We start from the raw sequence: 21,602 nt of genomic DNA, 5'->3' as shown, positions 1-21,602 counted from the left end.
TCTTTCTCAGTATAAGTTGACAGACTTCTTGCTATATAATATGCAAAAAGTCTCAACAATTGCAATCACATTATTTTTATGTATTTTGTCTATAGGTTTAGACTTGCTACAAATATTCAACAAACTATGCTTTTTTCTTATATCTCTTGGTTCTATGTGTTGCTTGTTCTCATTGTAAACCTGGACAAGAACAATCAGTAATGACAATTCTAAAGCCTATATGCTAGATTTTCTTGAAAATTTCCCACCAATAATCTAAATTTTTCAATTTAGCTTTATACAGAATTTAAGGACAAGGACCAAGTATAGCCACAGCTCTGACAGTAATTAAATATAATGACCTCTAGTCAATCTCCAATAGAGTATTTATTCCCCTTTGAAACCTCATAAACTGGGTCTCTTTGTTCTGATCTTCTCTATTAATTCTGGTCTTCAAAACATGAGATCATTCTAGAAACTCCATAGACTAAAACTCCAGTTCTAACATATCATCCTTATAATTCTTATTGTTATACCCGTGGACTACATGGTCAGGTTCACAAGAGTGGGCTACTCCTTAGAAGTAATACTCTGAATAACTTTGTTACCTCATTGCTGTAACAAATTGCCACACTAAATCCTGTTAGAGAAGGAAGGGTTAATTGTGGCTGGGTATGGAGGTGAAAGTAGGAGTGATAACAAGACAGGCTCTATCTATTGTTGAAGAAACATGAGGCAAATTGCCACATAGGATCGAGAGTCAGGGAGCAGGTAGTGATAAATGTTGGGACTCAGCATGCTTCTCTATTTATTCCTTTTCTTTTTCTTCCCAAACCCCAGCCCAAAATATGGCAATTTAATGGAAGGTGCAAAATTTCCATTTCAGTTAAACAAATTTAACAAAACCGCTAGATAACAACGAGACATGTGTCTCCATTCCAGCCAAATCCAGTCAAACTGATAATGCAGAGTAGTCGGTATATTATTAGTGAGTCTATTTTGTAAATGTTCTTGCATAAAAGAGTAATAGTCCAATTTGTATATTTTGATCTTTCTCTTATGTTTTTTTCTGAGATTAATTTGAAGATGAGTGGCTACATACATGCTCAGAATTTGAATAGAACATTTACTTTGTATGTTTTAAGTTTTGTTGGTGATTATATATACATTAAAAGTAATAATTTATTCCTTATAATTTAACCTTGTTCATTTATTCTTTATCATCTATTTATCTATGTATCTGTGTATCTATGTATGTATGTATGTATGTATGTATGTATGTATGTATGTATGTATGTATCTATCTATCTATCTATCTATCTATCTATCTATCTATCTATCTATCATCTACTTTTCTAGTCTCTCATGCAATAACTTCCTAAAGCTCCCCTCCCAGGCCCATCCACACCTCTCCTCCTCTTAGATCTATTTCTCTGTTTTCCTACAGAAAAGAGCAGAGCTACTGGTGATATCAAGCAAATTTGGCAAACAAGATGAAATAAGCCTAGGAATGTACCATTTGTGAGCCATCTATACCCTGGCTATCAAGGCATCATCATACATAAGCTTCCTATTGTTGTATAGGGTTCAGTTTAGACAAGTTATGGATTGGTCACTCCTATAGACTCTGAGCCACCATTGTCCCACAGCATCATGCTGGCAGGGTAGATTGTAGGTCATAGATTTTGTGGCTGCTGTCCTTAACTGGCAACTGGAAATATAGCCTGATTACAAAGCACTGTGGTTCAGGCTCCCTATCTTTTATTACTAGGAGTATTCACCACAGTTACCATCATATGTTCCAGGAAGGTTCCACTGCAAGATGCATATCACTCCCGAAATGCCCAACTACTCTAGTTTTCTCTTCCCATACTGTCTCCCTCCATCCCTCTGTCACCCACCTATCATTCCTGTTCCTATGCTCTCTCACTCCCAGTCTACCTTCAAAATCTATTTCATTTCTCCTTCTAGAGAGGGCCATACATCCCTTCTAGACATTTTCCTCTTTAACTCTTTGGTATCTGTGGATTTTAGTGTGATTACTTTTTATTGTACAGCTAATATCTATCCTTAAATGAATACATACCATACTTGTCTTTCTGGGTCTGGGTTGCTTCCATTAGGATGATTTTTTTCTGCCTCCATCATTTCCCTACAAATTTTCTAATGTCATTTTTTCCTAACACTTGAATAATACACCATTATTTAAATGAACAACATTTTCTTTATCTGTTCTTTGATTGAGAGATATCTAGTTTCTGGATATTATGAATGAAGTAGCTATAGACATAGTTGAGCAAAAGTCTTCTAGAGGTAGGATAGGGCATCTTTTGCCCAAGAGGTGCAAAGGGGGATCATGAGGTAGATTGAGTTCCAATTTTCTAAGGAATGGCCAAATAGTGGCTGTAAGAGTTTCAGTCCCACCTGCTATGGAGGAGTGTTCCTCCTGCTCCACATCCTTGCCAGCAGGAGCTGTCATTGGTGTAGTTGATATGAAGCATTCTTACAGATGTAAGATGGAATCTCAAAGTAGTTTTAATTTGCATTTACCTGCTAAAGATGGTGAACATTGTTCCTCAGCCATTTCAGATTCCACTAATGAGAATTCTCAGTTTAGGTTTGTAACCATTTTTAAATTGGATTATTTGTTCTGTTCATGTCTAGTTTCTTGAGTTCTTTAGACATTTTGGATATTAGATGTCTATTGCATGTGAAGTTGGTGAAAAAATTTCCTCATTTTATAGACTGCTATTTTAACACAGCCCTTTGCCTTGCAGAAGCTTTTCAGTTTCATGAGGTGAAATTTATTAATTGTAAACTTTAGTGAATATATTATTGGTGTTCTGTTTAAAAAAATGTCTCCAGTTCTTATGCCTTCAAGACTATTTCCTATTGTCTATTGGATTTGGTTCAGTGTGTCTGATTTTATGTTTAGATTTTTGATACACTTTTACTTGAATTTCTTGGCAGGTAATAAACATGGATCTATTTGCAGTCATCTCCTTGCAGAAAATCAGTTTATCAGCAACATTTTTTGAAAATACTTCCTTTTTCCAATTTTTATTAGGTATTTTCTTCATTTACATTTCTAATTCTATCTGAAAGTCCCCTATACCCTCTCCCCACCTGCTCTCCTACCTACCCACTCCCACTTCTTGGCCCTGGTGTTCCCCTGTACTGGGGCATATAAAGTTTGCAAGACCAAGGGTCCTCTCTTCCCAATGATGGCTGACTAGGCCATCTTCTGATACATATGCAGCTAGAAACACGAGCTCTGGGGGGTACTGGTTAGTTCATATTTTTGTTCCACCTATAGGGTTGCAGACCCCTTCAGCATCTTGAGTACTTTCTCTAGCTCCTCCATTGGGGGCCCAGTGTTCCATCCAATAGCTGACTGTGAGCATCCACTTCTGTGTTTGTCAGGCACTGGCATAGACTCACAAGAGACAGCTATATCTGGGTCCTTTCAGCAAAATCTTGCTGGCATATGTAATAGTGTCTGCATTTGGTGGCTGATTATGGGATGGATCCCCAGTTGGAGCAGTCTCTGGATGGTCCATCCTTTGTCTCTGTAACTCTTTCCATGGGTGTTTTGTTCCCTATTCTAAGAAGGGGTGAAGTGTCCACACTTTGGTCTTCATTCTTCTTGAGTTTCATGTGTTTTGCAAATTGTATCTTGGGTATTCTAAGTTTCTGGCTTAATATCCACTGATTAGTGAGTGGATATCATGTTAGTTCTTTTGTGATTACGTTACCTCACTCAGCATGATATCCTCCAGATCCATCCATTTGCCTATGAATTTCATAAATTCATTCTTTTTAATAGCTGAGTAGTACTCCATTGTGTAAAAGTACCTCACTTTCTGTATCCATTCCTCTGTTGAGGGACACCTGGGTTCTTTTCAGCTTCTGGCTATTATAAATAAGGCTGCCATGGACATGTGTTCTTATTACCCATTGGATCATCTTCTGGATATATGCCCAGGAGAGTTATTACTGGATTGTCCGGTAGTACTATGTCCAATTTTCTGAGGAACTGCCAGTCTCATGTGCGGAGTGGCTGTACAAGCTTGAAATCCCACCAACAATGAGGGAGTGCTGCTCCTCTTTCTCTACATCCCACACATTGTTGGTGGGATTGCAAGCTTTTTTTTTTTTTTTTCATCAAAAATCAGGTGTTCATGGCTGTATGGATTTATATCTGAGTTTTTGATTTGATTCCATTGATCAAAGAATCTGTTTATAACATATCTTACTTTATTTCTAGTGAGTTTCTTTATATCCTGTGTTGACATTAATAAATATAACTTATCTACTGTTAATGATTTTTTTATTTTTGTACATTCTAAATATTGCCCACTTTCTGGTCCCCCTTCCAAGAGTTTTTCATCTCATTCTCCTTCCCCTTTGCCTCTAAGAGGGTGGTCCCCCACCCAACCCAACTACTCCCCTCACACATCTCACCCCCTACCCCCCTTCCTTGGTGTTAGGATTCTGTCTAAGCTCTAACTCACAGTTACCTGGCAACAGCCAGTTAGGCCTGACCTACTCTAAAAAAAGGTGCTTGTCAACTCCTCTCTCTCTTGTTCTCTCTTGTTCTTGTGCTTCCCATCCTGTTCCTGCTCTCTCCTCATTCCCCCCACCCAAGTGCTCGTGGCCAGGCTAGACTTCTCTACGCTCCCTCTCTCTGATTTTCTCTGCTCCTACTACTCTCTTGACTCCTTTCCCCATGTCCTGAATTAACTCTATTCTATACTAAGCCCTCATTGTATGGCCGGTCCCTCAGGGGGAAAGGATACCTCTGAATGAGCCTGACCAAGGAACCCCCTTCTGCCATACCTGACTACACCTCCATAGAACATATCCTCCCTCTCTTTATCTTTTTATTAACACATCACCTGGGACATCAAGTTTCCATAGGATTAAGACAATCCTCTTACACTGAGGCCAGTCAAGGCAGTTCTTTGCTACAGATGTGGCAGGGGCCAGAGACCAGCCCATTTCTGCTCTTTAGATGGTGGCTTAATCATCCTTGTTGAAAGAGGCATAGATCTTGCTTACTTAACATTTTAATCATAAAACATAATTTTAAATATGTATATATAAACTATGATGCACATATACACATATATACATAACATATATTCATATATGTCATTTAGATATTTTGCTTGCACGAATGGACAAGAATAGTCATACCATCCTGAACTAACCCAATCATCTCTATTCAAAAGCTGAAAATAATTACTTTTGGATAAGAGAAATCACCTAAGAGATGACAAGGGAAACATTTGAGCTGCAAAATAACTATGATAAAGGAAAACCACTTGACTAATTGAAAAGGAATCATAATCAGAGATAATTATAAAATGAAGAAGAAAATGCTTATAACAGTCAATATCTGAGATCTGTATTAACCCACATGACATATCTTGGGCTGTGAACATGATGGCCCCAGGACTCCAAAGAAGATGAGCACACTAGCAGGAGTGGCAGAAGTTATTGCTCACCACTAGTGTTCAATGATGTACTTTTCCATTTATAAGGATGTAGTATTGTGTATCTCAGCCATTTTCACAGGCTCATGGGTGGACAGAAAAGGAGGCTGATACAACACAGACTTCACCATTCTTTAAGAAAAAAGAAAATAAAGAACTACCTTCCTCATACATTTCTAAGCTTTAGAAAAGAACCATGATTTCTAGATGCAAACTTCATGGTGTCTGGAAACTTTGAACGTTTTTTATGCCTCCTGTGAGAAGCTAATCAACATTTTAAGACATTTCCAAGGAGGAAAAAAATGTAAAGAGAGTGTTTTTGAAGAACATCTTAGCAACTGGAGTTTAGCACCATATACAAATGAATGTCAACAAAACCCAGTAAATATGAAAAATTCGTGATCAGCTCTGTTAGAAAACAATTACTTTAAGTGAATAATAGTTGTCTCTCTGAAGATTTCCTTCAGTAGCCATACCAGGCAAAGTACAAAATAGTAAATAAAGTAGTAGAGTCGCCTTTCTGTGAGCCATTTTTCACAGGTTAATGGAAGAAATAGAGTGAGGAAGATTGTATAATTTTTATCACCAAGTTTATCTAGAAATAATGGAAGTGTGGAACTGACTTTGATATAAAAGCCTTGTGTGATAAGGCAATCCTGCTGTATCACCATCTACAATATACTTCCACATGAAGGTTGTCTATGATGAAGTGTAAATATAACTACTATTTCTATTTCTTCATCCATCCCTAAGCTAAAAGTCCACCATGAGATAGCATTTTCAATGTGCCTCCTCATGTGTCTTGATCATCATAGTAAAACTTTTATTGGTATGTTTGTTTCAATCCTCTGCAACAGTTACTCTGAACAAATACAGCCTCTGAAAATGTATGGGAAACCAGTTACAGCATAGGTCTTTTCCAGTGTGCTTTCTTGTTCATTTAATGAGTATTTTTATATGTCATTTCAAGGTTAAAGAAACACAATGTGTTACCTCTGAATAAATTTGTTAACAGGAAGATATTGTGGAGTCTTGGTACTTACTGTTTTATCAAGCACTAAAAACACATTGTAAAATGTTTCTTCTTGCCCGTGATTAATAGCACAGAATGTAGGTCCATTGAAACCTAGATTTATTCTTCCCTCTAAAACATCATGGCAAAGTAATTACATGCCTTGTAATCCCAAAAGTCCTCTTTAGAATGAAGAAGATGGTGGTTTGCAGTGTTTTCATAGGATTGGTTAAGAAAGCTTGGAAATGAACTGAGCATGGTACTTTCATATAGTATACTATTCCTAGTGGTGCTATAGATTTCTTATAGCTTCATCAGGACCATAGAAATTATTTCCAATAGACAAAGTGATATTGAAAGTAACTATGACAGGTTTTCACTACAAGATGTGTATACAGAGAAACCAGCTAAATAGAAAAGAGGAAGAGTACAGTTTTTCAAGTGCTAATGACTCGTATTTATGAAAGGTCTCTGGAATGAATCAAGTCATAGGGAAAAATGAACTTGGAATTCAGTGTAATAAATACCAACATTCATTTCACTGGCAGGAGTTTGTATTTCTCATAACCATGCAATTAAAAAAGTCATCAAATACCTTGCAATTTTCAAGTAGAAAAGTATAAATTTACTTGATAAAGAATCATAAGTTTTAAAAACCAGGCATTGTCATGGAATGCTATAAGAAAATGCTGTATACTTTTGCTAGGTGGTATAATTGTATATAGGCATGATTTCAATAATGACATTTCAATGTAGTTTCTAAGTCTCTGCTCTTTCAAACACATATTAAGTGAAACCATGACTTCAGAAAGGAATAAGCAAAGCAACCCTTTTTCATGCTATACTATTTCTTAAAGTAGTTTCCTGTTTCTCTATAAACAGTCAGTAAATGCTTCAGTCAAATGCCTAGACATAAACTGCGTTATCACCTTTAGAAGCCTGTTTGTATTCTAATGAGAGAAAGGAATGGTGTAGATTTATGTAGGTAAGGCAGTGAGTTGGAGCAGAGAGAATTTTGCAGAGAGGAAACTGCAGCAATCAGAATATATTACATGAAAAATCTATTTAACAATTGTCTCCTATCATCCATTCTTTTTGTACTACCATTTTTAAAAAAAAATTTAAATAAAAAGCTTGACACATTACACTGAGGAAAATATTTTTTTGAGATATTTTATACTGGCATTATCTTCCCATTCCAACTAGTGAAAGAAGACTTTTTTGATTATATATCTGACCATTGGTTATAAGGTAGCCTCAGAAAGAAGTCCTTATATAAGTCCACAATCATGTCCACCTTCGTTTCACAGAAGGTATACTTTCTCTTACTGATGCACTGATTTCTGACCATAGGTGCAATGAAAGAGAAATGCCTCCCAGAGGCTCATGTACTTGCATTCCCAGTTGGTGGTATTGCTTAGGAATTTTATAGGACTTTGAATATATAGAGATTTGCTAGACAAACCTTGTCACTGGGGATTGACTTTCAGGACGGATGCCCTTACCCCAAGTACGGAATGGTTTTGCCTCAACTTGACACAAGCTAGAGTGATGACAAAGAAAGGGGCCTCAATTGAGAAATGCCTGCACGAGATCCTGATTTAGGGCATTTTCCCAATTAGCTGTCAATGAATGAGAGTCTAGAGCATTGTGGGTAGGGCCACCACTGGACTGCTAGACCTGTTTTCTATAAGAAAGCAGGCTGAATGTCACTAAAATATCAGGGACTGATGTTTGCCCCTGGGATAGTTTCAAGTTGTACCTGTTATTGGTTGGCTGTTCCTTCAGTCTCTGCTCCATCTTTTTCCCTGAATTTCTTTGAGACAGGGCAAATTTTAAGTTGAAAGTTTTGTAGTATCCTTATTTCTTCACTGAAGGCCCTACCTGGCTGCCTCTTCATGTCCCATATCTCTACTGCTGAAGTCATCCCCAAAGACTCCTGGGAGTTTCCTCCACTCTGAATCTCTGGCAGGTTCTAGAGATCCCAACCCCTGCCAGCTGCAGATCTCCATTCATTCTCCTGGCCCTCTGGACCTCACTTCTGTCTCTCTACACACCATATCCTATACCCCCATTCCCCTCCCCATGCCCTCTCCCACTCAGTTCTCTCCCTCCATCTGCCTTCTATGACTATTTTATTTTCCCTTCTAAGTGAGATACAAGCACCCTCTGCTGAGAAATCCTTATTGTTTAGTTTATTTGGGTATCCTGTACTTTATGGGTAATGTCTACTTATAAGTGAGTACATATCATGCATGTCTTTTGGATCTCGGTTACCTAACTCAGAATGATATTTTCTAGTTCCATCCATTTGTTTGCAAAATTCATGATGTCCTTGTCTTTAAAGATGGATAGTATTCCATTGTGTAAATAACCACATTTTCTGCATCCATACCTTGAGAGGCATCTGGGTGGTTTCCAGTATCTGGAGATTACAGATAAAGCTTCTATGACCATAGTGGAACACATGACCTCTCTTATGCTTATAGACTGAAGCCTAGCATGACTGTCACTGAGATGTTCCTTCTAGCAGCAGACTGAAACGGATGCAGATAAACAGCCAAACAGAGTTAGAGGACTCTTATGGAGGAATTGTGGAAATGATTGAGGGCCTGAAGGAAATAAGAACACAATAGGAATACCACCAGAATCAACTAGCCTGGGACCCTTGGGTCCTCTCGCAGACTGAACTAACCAAAGAGCATACAGGGGCTGAGCATAGCACCACCCCCCACACACAATTATGTAGCAGATGTGCAGCTAGGCCTTCATGTGGGTCCCTCAGCAACTGGAGCAGGGGTTGTCACTAAAGCTGTTGCCTATCTCTGGAGTATTATCCCCTGACTGTGCTGCATTGTCAGGCCTCAGGGAGAGAGGATGTACCCAGCCTTGTACAAACATGGTTTGCCAGGTTTGGGGTATATCGGGGCAAGGGGAGGCTTTGCCTTCTCAGAGGAGAACAGAAAGGGGATGGAGCATGGGAATGGACTATGTGACAGGGTACAGGGACCAGGATATAAAGTGAATAAATAGATAAATTAATGAAAAACAAAACAAAACAAAACAAAAACAGACTGAGCAATCCAGGGGAAGTAGGTCAGTAAGCAGCACCCTCCATGGCCTTTACATCAGCTCCTGTCTCCAGGTTCCTGCCCTCTTTGAGTTCCTGTTCTGACTTCTTCCAATGAAAGATTGAGATCTGGAAGTACAAGCCAAATAAACCCTTTCCTTCCTAACTTGCTTTTTGGTTATGGCATTTTACCACAGTAATAGAAACACTGACTAAGGTACTCCACTTGTTGTTTCCATCTCTCTGCTTGTAACTATGGATTAAAAACGTCATCCAGCTTCCTGTTCCTACTTTCGTGAACTGACCATGATGGACTCCTTCCCTCTAGATTAACCACAAGCCAAAACAAACAAGTTGTCCTTATGTTACTTTTGGGCACAGCAATTGAAAAGTAGCAGAAACAAACATCTCGAATTGATGATGAAAACTGGCCATCTTTTCTGCAGTTTTATTCTTGCTTAGATCTATTACAATTAAGAGATCCTAGGCAGTCTTGCTCTTTCAGCGGTACAAGACCTAAGTGCATAAGTGGCACAGAGGATGTGTTTAAGTTTCACAACTGTTTCTGAATAACAATAAGCACCCTTTATCACAAACATATTTTGTAGCTCAGAAAGAGGTTGGTTTAGTGCTTTTGCTAGCTATAGTCCACCTAGGTTTTTCATAGGATATGGAATAAATAAGGTCATGCTTTGAATCCAAAGTGTCCTCCAGAGATTCACAATTCAGTGCTCAGTTCTCAGATATTGTTGTGAGTTTGAGGGCATCCAAACCTTTAGAAAGTCCTGGACAGATATAAGTAGCATGGGGCTGTGCTTGTTATATACTACCCCTATGTCCCCCTTGCTTTAGCTGGTAAGTATGGTTATAGATAAACTTCCTATTTCTATTCCTGACACAGCATCTCTCACAGCTTGAGGAGGTGGATTTACTTTGGGTTTGTGAACACTCCATTTAGTTGTTGTAGTTACATACTTTGGTCACAGTAACACAAAGTATACAAATAATGACTCCTGTCTTCCTTCCTTCCTTCCTTCCTTCCTTCCTTCCTTCCTTCCTTCCTTTCTTTCTTTCTTTCTTTCTTTCTTTCTTTTTTTTCTTTCAAATTTCAGAGATTCTTTTTTCATCAGTGTAATAAACTCCAAAAAGTCAACATGATTTCTTGCATTCAGAAGAGAAATGTTTCCTGATTATGTGGAAAGCTGTAATGATGTCTCCCTGAAAGACCTTCCTGAAAGCCTGAGCTTCCTTCAGTTTGCTGTAGTTCACATTTCCTTGGTAGAACTTAGATTGTTCATTGAGAATCAGCTTGTTCCAAGGCTCTGGGTTATTCTTCTGGTCCCAGTTGATATCTGGATTGAACAGTGCTAAGCATATCACATACCATGCTGCTCCAGTACCTCTTTCTCCAATAAATAGGAAGAGAGGAATAAAACTGGGATGTTTCTTGGATCTAGTGGAGCATATACATGGCACAGGCCTACCTACAGAGGAGAAGAGGGAACAAAAGGAGGATACAAACTGACCCACTTCTGCAACCTGGTTGTACAGATGTCCAAAGTCATGAATCTCATATTCTAAGAGATTCACTATTTTACCATATCAATCAGAGGCACTTTATTGTCAGTAAGTCGCAACTTAGTTTAAAAATAAAAGTGGAATTTGACCTGTGTGAGTTAACTGCATAGTCATTGACAGCACATTAAGAATGAATCTTTTGCCAGTAGAAAGTGAAGAGTGAAAGAGTTGAATTAAGTTCAGAGTATCCAGATGTGGGGCAGTGGAATCTGGCATAAGACAGAATTTGTAAAGTTGAAGCAAGGTTCATGCCCTGGAGCATGACTATGACATCCCACTAGGAGAACTATGACAACATGTCAGATAGCATGCAGCCTAGATCTCACATGCTAATGAGGTATCTAAGGACCCTACATCTTTAGCTAAAAGAACATCTCTTTCTAGTCATGCTTCTTTCGAAGTAGTTAATCTCTGTTTCACCCTGAGTAACTTGTATGCATCCTTATCCACCATGAAAATCTCAGTTTCAACAAGCAAGGACTGTCTTCTTCATCAAGGATCACCATGGGGGAAAGCCTAAGAGTACAGCCTCACCTAAGTCTTCTGTAGACAGTCTTCTTCTAGCCTGTTTGCACCCATGGAATACACTTGGACCAGCATCTGGGTGCACAGTTGGATGGGAACAAGTGGCCCTGAGTTTCACCTCCTGAAGCAAAAATGCATACCACACCTGTGTGTGTATGTATGCCTGTGAGTACCCATACACTTATGTGTACTTATGGATGTCAGAGGACAGATTTCAGGAGTCAGTTATATCCTTCCACTACATTAATTGAACAGACATTATCAAAAATGAAATTGTCTACTTGATAATGGCAATCAAATATGCCCAATCATCTGTCTATGGCACATATAGCAGGTTAGCTATGAATGCAACCTAAAACAAAATTTGTGAGCTTTCTTAAAACATCATAAAATATTCTAATAATTATTTTTTGTAACTCAATCGCACAGGTCTCAAGCACAACCTTTGTAGATAAAAATGTTTTGTCCAAACGTCAAAAGGTTGATCATGGCTCACAGCTAGTTATGTGCTAGTATTGACATGAGTAGATCTGGTAATGATGCATATCTTGAAGGGAGGTTATGAGCGAAAACTTAGTTATGCAAATCTGTAAGCAGGGATTCATGAAACTATCAAAGTAATTTAATCTTTGGATGTAGTTTTAAACTTGTAGTGTACATCGATGAATATAAATTAAAAGAAAATAACTGGACAAACAACTGGCGCAATCTTCCATGGGGATGATTATTCTTTATGCTTTCAACAGCTTAGTTGCTGGTAGTTCTCCTAGGGTTGATGACTCGTATGCTTTTCTCTTTAATATTATCATAGTTATTGGAATCACCCTTGTTATACAGAAAAAAAATCATGTTTCTGAAGCCACAGAAGATTCACATGAATATGGAAAAGCAATTAGTGATTTCAATTTTTATGTAACAACTTTCTAATATGATCTAAAGGCCCTATGCACATATGTAAAACTTTATATTCAGAGTTAACAAAATTTAAAGAAATAGTTTGATGTTAATCTTGGTTGTCATCTTTGCTGGCACTAGAATCAACATGCCTTTGGGCATTCCTCTGAATAATTTTCTTGATCAGATTATTGGAGGAGTGAAGACATACTCTTGATTCAGGTAGTAACTTCTCATGGCAACATGGAAAAAAGGGACACAGAAAAATGAAACTTCATTCTTACTTGCTTTCACATTTGCTAGCATATTCAGCTTTAGTGTTTTTATAGCATTTCTTCCCTGATATCAAAATCTACTACTTCAGTTTTCCACTGTTGTTTGAAGACGGGCAGCTTTGCTAAGAATTGAACCTAGGACTCCATGTTTGCTAGGCAAGAAATCAGACAAATGATATACCTTTCCAGACTAAAGAAATAGTTTTTAAAGAAATTTATAACCATCATTCAAAGCAAAAATGAACACTGCAAGAAAAAGTTAGGTAGTATTTTCAGAAGAAAAATTACTTCAAAATATGATAAAGTTGTACTCAACAGTATAAAGCATAATCATTAATATAGGCTGCCAGCTATCCAAAATGATCCTCAGAGAAAAAGGCATCATGTTCCTCCTAACACTTCCTGTTAGATAATGGCAATGACATCCTCGGGGTTTGCATTTAAGGTATAATGACAGCACTCTGAATTTTATTGGTTGTTTTTGAGCATAGGAATAAGTAACTTAGTTTTATTGTTTAAAATATCCCATGGCAATCAATTCTTTTGTGATACAATTTCAACTATTTTCATACAGAGTGTCAATATTTTATGATTCAATAGTAAAGATGAAACAAATACTTAAATATATATATATATATATATAAAATCTTTATGACATTTCTGATAACAACATGAGCTCATATGAATATAAGAAAAAATGAGATTATACACCATAACACTATTAGTTAACCAGAAATCTACATCCCGACTGGCTTCACTAAATTTTAGCAACATAAACACCTAGTAGCAGAATTCTTACAATGTTCCACCATGTCTGACAGCTCATGACAGTAAGACAAGACTAGAATAAAAACAAACAAACAAACAAACAAACACTCATAGAAAGGAAGGTATCCTAATCATTCAAGTGAAAAAACATATGATGGGTGAAACACTGGTCTCTGTACTGTAATGTTCAATAAATGTAGATAGAGATTCCATATTTTCTACCAAGCATTCCTCTTAACTCAGTATTCACCTGCAGTGATAAAAAACAATGGGTAAGTCTTAGATGGGTCATAATGTTGTAGAGCATCAAGCTTTGTAAAAGGCAATCAAATCTAACAACATAGCATCCTATTTGTGTAGAGTATCTAGAGTAGCTGGTCAGAGAGTAAGTAATGAAGCACCAACCTTAGGGAAGTAACATTTCCTAGTAAAGTCAAAGTGTGATTTCATAAATATTACTTGAAAAAATATTAAATATAAGTTAATTGTACATCTGTCTAGTAGCACTGATTTACCACACACTGAATGACAAATGAGTTAAGAAAAAGACACACAAAATTCAAATGGATGCTTAGTACTTAGTTATGTAACAAATCAAGGCTTGGCAAGAGAACTAGACACCAAGATGAAGTTGGTGAGTAAAAGCAAATTAGATATCTACTATTTGATAGTGTTATGTACTTTCTATCAGAAACCTGTGCAAATACAGAAAGGAATACAATATTGACGTTGTGACATAATCAAAAGAGAAAATGATCTAGAAAATATATTTCACTATTAATCTCATGAAAACTCCACGAATGTCGACTGTGTTTGTTTACATGTATGTCTGTGCACACATGTGTGTCATTAATTTGCTTCATATAGTTTCTCTGCTGGGTTTCATGACTAGGGCCAAAACACATTTTTGAATCATAGACATAACCCCTTGACTTCATTTTAACCCCTATGAATTTGTTATATAGCCAACCCCACTCACTGGTAGAAACCGATTATTGAACAGTTTTCACAGATGTGGCCAAAGTGAACCTCCAAGCAGGGGAAAATCAGTCATGAACATAACTTATTATTATCAAATGTGTGGTTTCTCTAAACTTCCTGTGCACAACTCTGGAGGGAGAACAGAGTATAGTTTCTAGGTTGCCATTTTCTCCTTTAGCCTTCTTAAATCTTTGAGAACAGATGTGTTCTGCCCATTGTTTTTCTCGAGGATATAAAAGAATGACAGAGCCCTCTAATGAAACTCTCCAGTGTTACTCAACTCAACCTTCAGATACATACAATTGCTCTATTGCTCAGGTCCAATGCCATGGAGAAATAGGTTTCTTATTCAACTAATTGTTTTCAGTACAACTTTTTACCATTTATTCTCTTTATTTAGTCATTGAGCTCCCTCCACTTACCTGATGCACCATTTCCCACTGTCCTCCATTTGACACTTTTAAGTATTCTGGGTCCTTAGAGTTTAAGTTCTTTCCATTTTACACAATATGGCTTTATCTCAATTTATTCTCCTATCAGGTCTCACCAGGTACATACTCAAACTTATCAATCTCCTGTTAGAAATCCATAGAGAACAGCTCTATCTTTGCTTCTGGCCACTGCCATGAACAAGTTAAACAGAAACTATAACAATGTAAACCACAAGACTGAAGGTGGGGTTAATTGAGGGCAGACTTATGTGAAGGAAACATTGAAAAGAAACAAAGCAAGAAAGAGAATTCATTTCCAGTGGGGTGGCATTTTAGACGTGCTGAAGTAATTTGTTCAAGCTAATGAGAAATTGTGTAGATGGAAACGTAAATCTTTAAGAAAGAATGCACTCTGTACATGGTTCTCCCTGAGGAAATGTGCAGATGACAGAACCCTCCAATAGCGATGTTCTTCTCCCATGTCACTCACCTCAAGCTCCATGTATATGTTGTTGCAATGTGACTCGTGTTCAATGCCATGGAGAAGCAGGATGCTTACTTAACTGTTTGAGAACAGTGTCTAGAGAAGTTAAATATGTCTTCTCCAGGGGCTTGCTGCATACTGTTGATTAAAGAAGTAGGTGGCAACAAGATTAACTGAATGAGAGTGTTGAAAGTAATGGGAATGTTCCTAAGACATTTTTGTCAGCTCTAACATTACATCTCCTAGGCTAGCAGTGGGGACTAGAGTCTTGGCTTAAAAGTCATATTTCTAATCCTGGGAAGAGAACTCCAACACCAGATCTAGGATCTTTTACATAGGTAGCTCACATCTCCAAGGCTAGCAGTGGAGACTAGAGTCTTGGATTAACAATCATATTTCTAATCTTGGGAAAAGAACCCCAACACCAGATCCAGGATCTTTTAAATTTGTAGTTCATGTGCCATACATGAATTTTTGACAAGAGTTAGCATCTAGCATTTGTAGGGACTTGATCCAATCTTTAGTAGAACCGTCTTAATGGTTCTTGATGTCTGGCAGTGCCTAAGACATTTCTTTCTATGATTTTCAAGTGTCGTTTAATTTCTCTGTGTTGATTATTTACTTAAACTTGGTAGTCCTTGAAATGCACATGTTTGTTTATTGAAGTTCAGGCATAGACTGCTGACAATTTCAGAATGGCAGAAAACAAAAGCATAAATATGCTAATATAATATTAAGAGGATCTCAGAGAAGAAATCTGCAACTGAGATATGTTAGGAGCAAGATAAATAGTCTACTGCAGGAAGAGTTTCACCAAACCATTATTTATGGGTGCCTCTGTGTGTGTGTGTGTGTGTGTGTGTGTGTGTGTGTGTGTGTGATGTAGAGATGTAGAGATTCGAGGGTGTGTTTGGCTGTAGTAAAGGGAAGGAGGAGATGATATACTGTGAACTCAAAAATAATTTTGCAAAGCAATTAGATATGGGTCTGTGGTTTGCCTTGCTGCTGGGGTGTCAGAATGCAGCCTATATAACACTTGGGGAGGCAAAATGCCGAGGCTCTAGGCTGTGTTTCTTCCTTGCGTCTGGTTTCTGGGGTGCCAGAGCATCCCAGCCTATGTTTCTCCTGGTGGATGAGAAAAGGCAGCAGTTGGGATGGAGGCTGCCATCACAAAACCTCCTGTTCGCCCAGACATTGCTGGTGCAGAGGGACTGGAAGATAGGCCCTCTACTTCTGTTCTAGGTGCTGCTCTGCTCTTAGATTTCCCTCAAGGTTGTCATTAATGAAAGAGACAATCCTTGCTCATGCAAACTGCCTTATTCATGGCAGATGAAGATTCATATGATATACTCAGGGTGGACCAGAGATTAAATACCTTTTGCTGGAAGAGATGACTAGGAACAGATGCTGATTGGATAAACACTCAAGGTTGCTAGATACCTCACTACCATGGAGGACACTTGGCTGTATGCTACGTGACCAGCTGTCATAGTCCTCTTAGTGGGGTATCATGTTCAAGTGCTCCAGGACAGGAATCTGGTCTGGAGCTAGTATGAACTCCTACAATTCTCAGTTATGAGATTTTTTAGGGTTCTGAATTTTACCATAAACTTACCAGTTCTTCTGTCTGGAAAAACATTTCCCCACACACATGCACATACAACTTAAGACTATAGATATTAAACCACCCTGTAACCTCTATTATTCTTTCTACTTGGCCAACTATATATTCCTCATAAAGTATATGATTACAGTAGAAGGATATAAGCTTTGTTAGCACTCTCATATAGGAGAGTTTCTTCTAAAAATTAGAGAAAGTGGTGTAATACCTTTCTTCAACCTTAATTTTTGGTAATGGCTGGTAGTTCTGCCACAGAACATATTATAAAGTACATACAAGGAATGAATAAATCAATATTTTATGGGCTAGAGATCTTAGAAATGGATACCTTAATATCCACTTGAAACTATCATTATGTATAAATATAGTTAAATCTAGACGGCTATTAAAATGTGGTTGGACATAAGGGAGTGACTTAATAGAAAGACACTGAAACTCTACCATATAGAATAGAGTCCTGGTATATGGGGCTCTTCTAAAGAGATAAGAATGAAGAGCATGATATTATTAGGGTCTATAGTTGAGAGTAAAAGAAGTTTTTAGATTTCTTGTTTATATGACCGTCATTTGAGGATAATCGTTGTTAGTATGATCTGCTTCTTAGGAGAAATAAGAGTATAAAATTTGGCAGAAGAAGGTAGATGACTCTACAGTGATGCTTGCAGTGCCCACAGTTCAGAGTGAATAGCACTCTGAGCTGCTAAAATAAAACAAAACACACATGTTAAAAGAAAATCAACCATACATCCAATTGCAGAATATTTCAAACTCAATTACTTGACTCATCTGAATTGATTTTATTTACATTGTTTGATAAAATATAGACATCTGCACTCTCGCAGAGATCTGGTTGGACTCACATGGAAAGAAGAAGTAACAGGTACTTATTTAATTTTTAGTAGAAATATCACAGGTGTTTTAGGTTTGCCATGCTGTAGAATAGAGCAAGTGTTTTCATGTGTAGTAAAATATCAAAAATGAACAAAAACACTCTTAGCTGTTGAAAACAAGTATAACCACATTTCTATTTATTTCGCAAAAGAATCTAAACTACACTGAGTTTATGTGAAGGCTAATTAATGAAGCTTTAGAGACCACTATTATGTCATAAATAGGAAGAGTGTGGGAAAAAAGGCACTGTAAAATGTGGGTGCATGGTTGAGAGGTATGGACAGAGGGATGCAAATGCAAAGTATTTGAGGGTACAGGCTCAAGAAGCAAGAAACGTATTTCAGTATTAACATCAATAAACAATGTTATCTGAAAGATGATTTTATGTTTATATAATATATAATATCAGTATTAAATTCCTGTCAGTTTCAAAGAATCGACACAAGATACAGGCTTTATTGATTATGGTTCCTATAAAGACAGACCAGCAACTTCAGGAAGACAGTTCTAAATATAAACCTTGGATCATAAAATGGAGAAGTCCTGCAGCTCTCTTCCTGGGGCTTTCTAGCCTCCGAGCTATTTGCAAATAGGTTTCACACCTGACTTCTGACTAATTATGAAAGGTTTGACTCTTCAAATATTATTCATGTGTAAATTCCAGATTACTATACATAATTCGGTTCGTTTTGAAACTCGGTTGCCTTTTGCAAACAATTTATAAAAATTATAAGCATGACAACTTTTTTGTCTAATTTAAGATAATGTATTAGGAAGCGTAGCATCTAACCTCATAAGATTACTACTCAAAGGACCAGAGAAGCAGAGTGGATCATAAAGCAGACAGCATGTTCTTCTCTTCTCACACTACCCCTCTACATGCACACACTTTTTTTTTAAACTTTCTCTAACCAGACTTTTTAGATGTCTTTTAAAATTAAATTAAAATATTACATGATATTTACCTTTTGTTCCCTCCACTTCCCTCCTGAAAAGTCATAGGCAGGTAAAATTTGGAGCCTCTATTTTTTTTCCTTGTTTTTATTGACATTTGAAATGAAACATTAAGAAACATAGTATAGATAGTATAGGTGCACAGTTCTGTCTTTGTGCCTAACACCGTGGTTCCCAAGATCTTCAGTGCTTTGGTTACACGATGGGATAAAACATAAATTTGCTAAAGGCGTTGACTATCAGTTGCTACTTTAGTGCTAAAGAGAACTTGCTTCCTCACACAGGATATGGGATCAGCTCCTAGACCCTTCACAAACACTTGAAACTCCAGTTTCAGAAGATGTGATGCCATCTTCTGGCATTTGCATGCACCAGGCAGGCTTATCCTTGGTGCACATTCATAACTTCATATATGCAGGTGCATATAATATATATAACACAAAAATAACTTGCAATGTTTGATACAATTTGATACAATGGGACCAAGGCAAGTTACATTACATATATGAAAACATTAAAATAAACCAAACAAAATGATTATAGAAACATAGATACTTAACTTTGTCTACATCATATTCTCCCAACAATTTTCTGATTTAAATATTTAGAAAACTGTACTAACGTTTTAATACAAGTGTATTCTGTGATCTTTTCCTTGTTCTCTCTGTGTTTTTGGACACATAGAAACTAGAAAAGGGTATCAAATAGATACCAACTCTATTACTCTTGGACATATTTGCTTAAGACAGAATTTTCCTCTGAACACAGAGAGTATACTCTGAACTAGACTGGTTGGACAGTAAGTTCTAACTATCGCATTTTTCATCCCTCTACTCCTATGCACTGGTATAACAGATATACACAGCCACACCCAGTTTCTGTATGTGTACTTGAGAGTCCGAATTCAGTTCATGTTTGTATGATTAGTACACTTATTTTTATGACATCTCTTCAGATTTATGCTCTCTTCTTTAAGCCAGACTCCAAGAATCAAAGTAATATCATGTTTAGATATTGAAATTTATAAATTTGCAATTTCTATTTTATGCTGGAAGTTAAGGGACATTAATAAAGTAATTGACATTTTCTTCACAATTTGAATTATGTCTTGTATATGCCTTGGTTAATTGTAAGAAAGAAGAAATTTATATAATAAACTGTAAAAAAATGTTTGAAAAATATATGTCAGCAGATTTGTTGCAGAAAACACAATCTTCAATGAAGTAATTTGCTTACTAGCACCCTATTCTAAGTGTCAAGAAACAAATTGGTGATTTCTGAAAACCAATTTTCACTCATTTCTTATTTCTTTATGCTTTTCTGCTATGGAGATAACAAAAGGAAAAGTAAAACAACTTAGTCTACTGTGTTAAACTTGTTATAATAATTATATGTGTATATTGTCTTGATATTTAAATGGCTTAATACTTGAAATATCTGTATATTTGAATAAAAATGGCCCCATAGGCTTGAGCGTGTTGCAATCTACAAAGCTGAAAACAATTGTAGGTCAGAAGAGCACTCTGTCATCATTCAAGCAAGGAGAAAGTTAGAAGTCAAATAGGGTTTCTACAATGTAAATCCAGATTAGCCTCTGACTCTTTCACTCTACCCATTTTCCTTCCTTTTGGAATGGTAATGTATAAACAGTGCAACTGTATGATGGAACTATGTAAGTTACCTTCTTATTTTGATTTCACTGGGGTTTATAGTTAAGAAATTGCCATGAGTCACAGAAACCCTGTGCTTTGTACTTCTAAGCAGTGTTGACACTGTGATAGATTATGGCACATTTGGAAGTTTGCAAATACTTGCATTTGATATGGCTACAAGCTTAGGTGGCCCAGGGAGTAGAATGTGAGGGTTTGTATAAAATTCATCCCAATAGTCTCATTTATTTGAATGGTTCGTCTCCAGGGAATAACATACTTTGATAGGGTTAGAAGGATGAAGTGGTATGACTTTGTGGACTAAGGTATATCAGTGGGGGTGGGCTTTGTGGTTTCAAAAACTCATGCCAGGCACAGTGTCTATTTCTGTTTGTGGATCAAGAAGTAGTTACTAAGTACTTCCTTAATACCACATCTGCTTCCCATCTGCTCCCTGCCACTGTGATAATGGGCTAAGACTTCAAATCTGCAAGCAAGCCCAAAATGAAATGGTTTCTTTTATGAGGTGCCTTGGCTATGGTGTTCCTTCACTGCAATACAACAGTGACTATGACACTGTATATTTTCATAATTACATGTGTATACAAAATAGATAGGTAAATTAAATAGAAATTCCAAATAAAAAATATCATTATTCTGTTTTTTTTTTGTTTGTTTGGTTGTTTCTTTCTTTTCTTTTTTTTTTTTTTTTCTTGCAAGGAAATTCTCTAATTCTATATAAAATGATCTTATTTGGCTCATTTGCAAGATAATGGGTTGGAGTTTTCAAAGTTACAAATGAATGTAAGAAAACTCTTTTTTTCCCATTTTTTAATTAGGTATTTAGCTCATTTACATTTCCAATGCTATACCAAAAGTCCCCCATACCCCCACACACACTCCCCTACCCACCCACTCCCCCTTTTTGGCCCTGGCATTCCCCTGTACTGGGGCATATAAAGTTTGCAAGTTCAATGGGCCTCTCTTTCAAG

This window comes from Mus caroli, chromosome 3 (assembly GCF_900094665.2).
Source record: "Mus caroli chromosome 3, CAROLI_EIJ_v1.1, whole genome shotgun sequence".
Lineage (NCBI taxonomy): Eukaryota > Metazoa > Chordata > Mammalia > Rodentia > Muridae > Mus > Mus caroli.
This window is presented reverse-complemented; position numbering follows the sequence as displayed.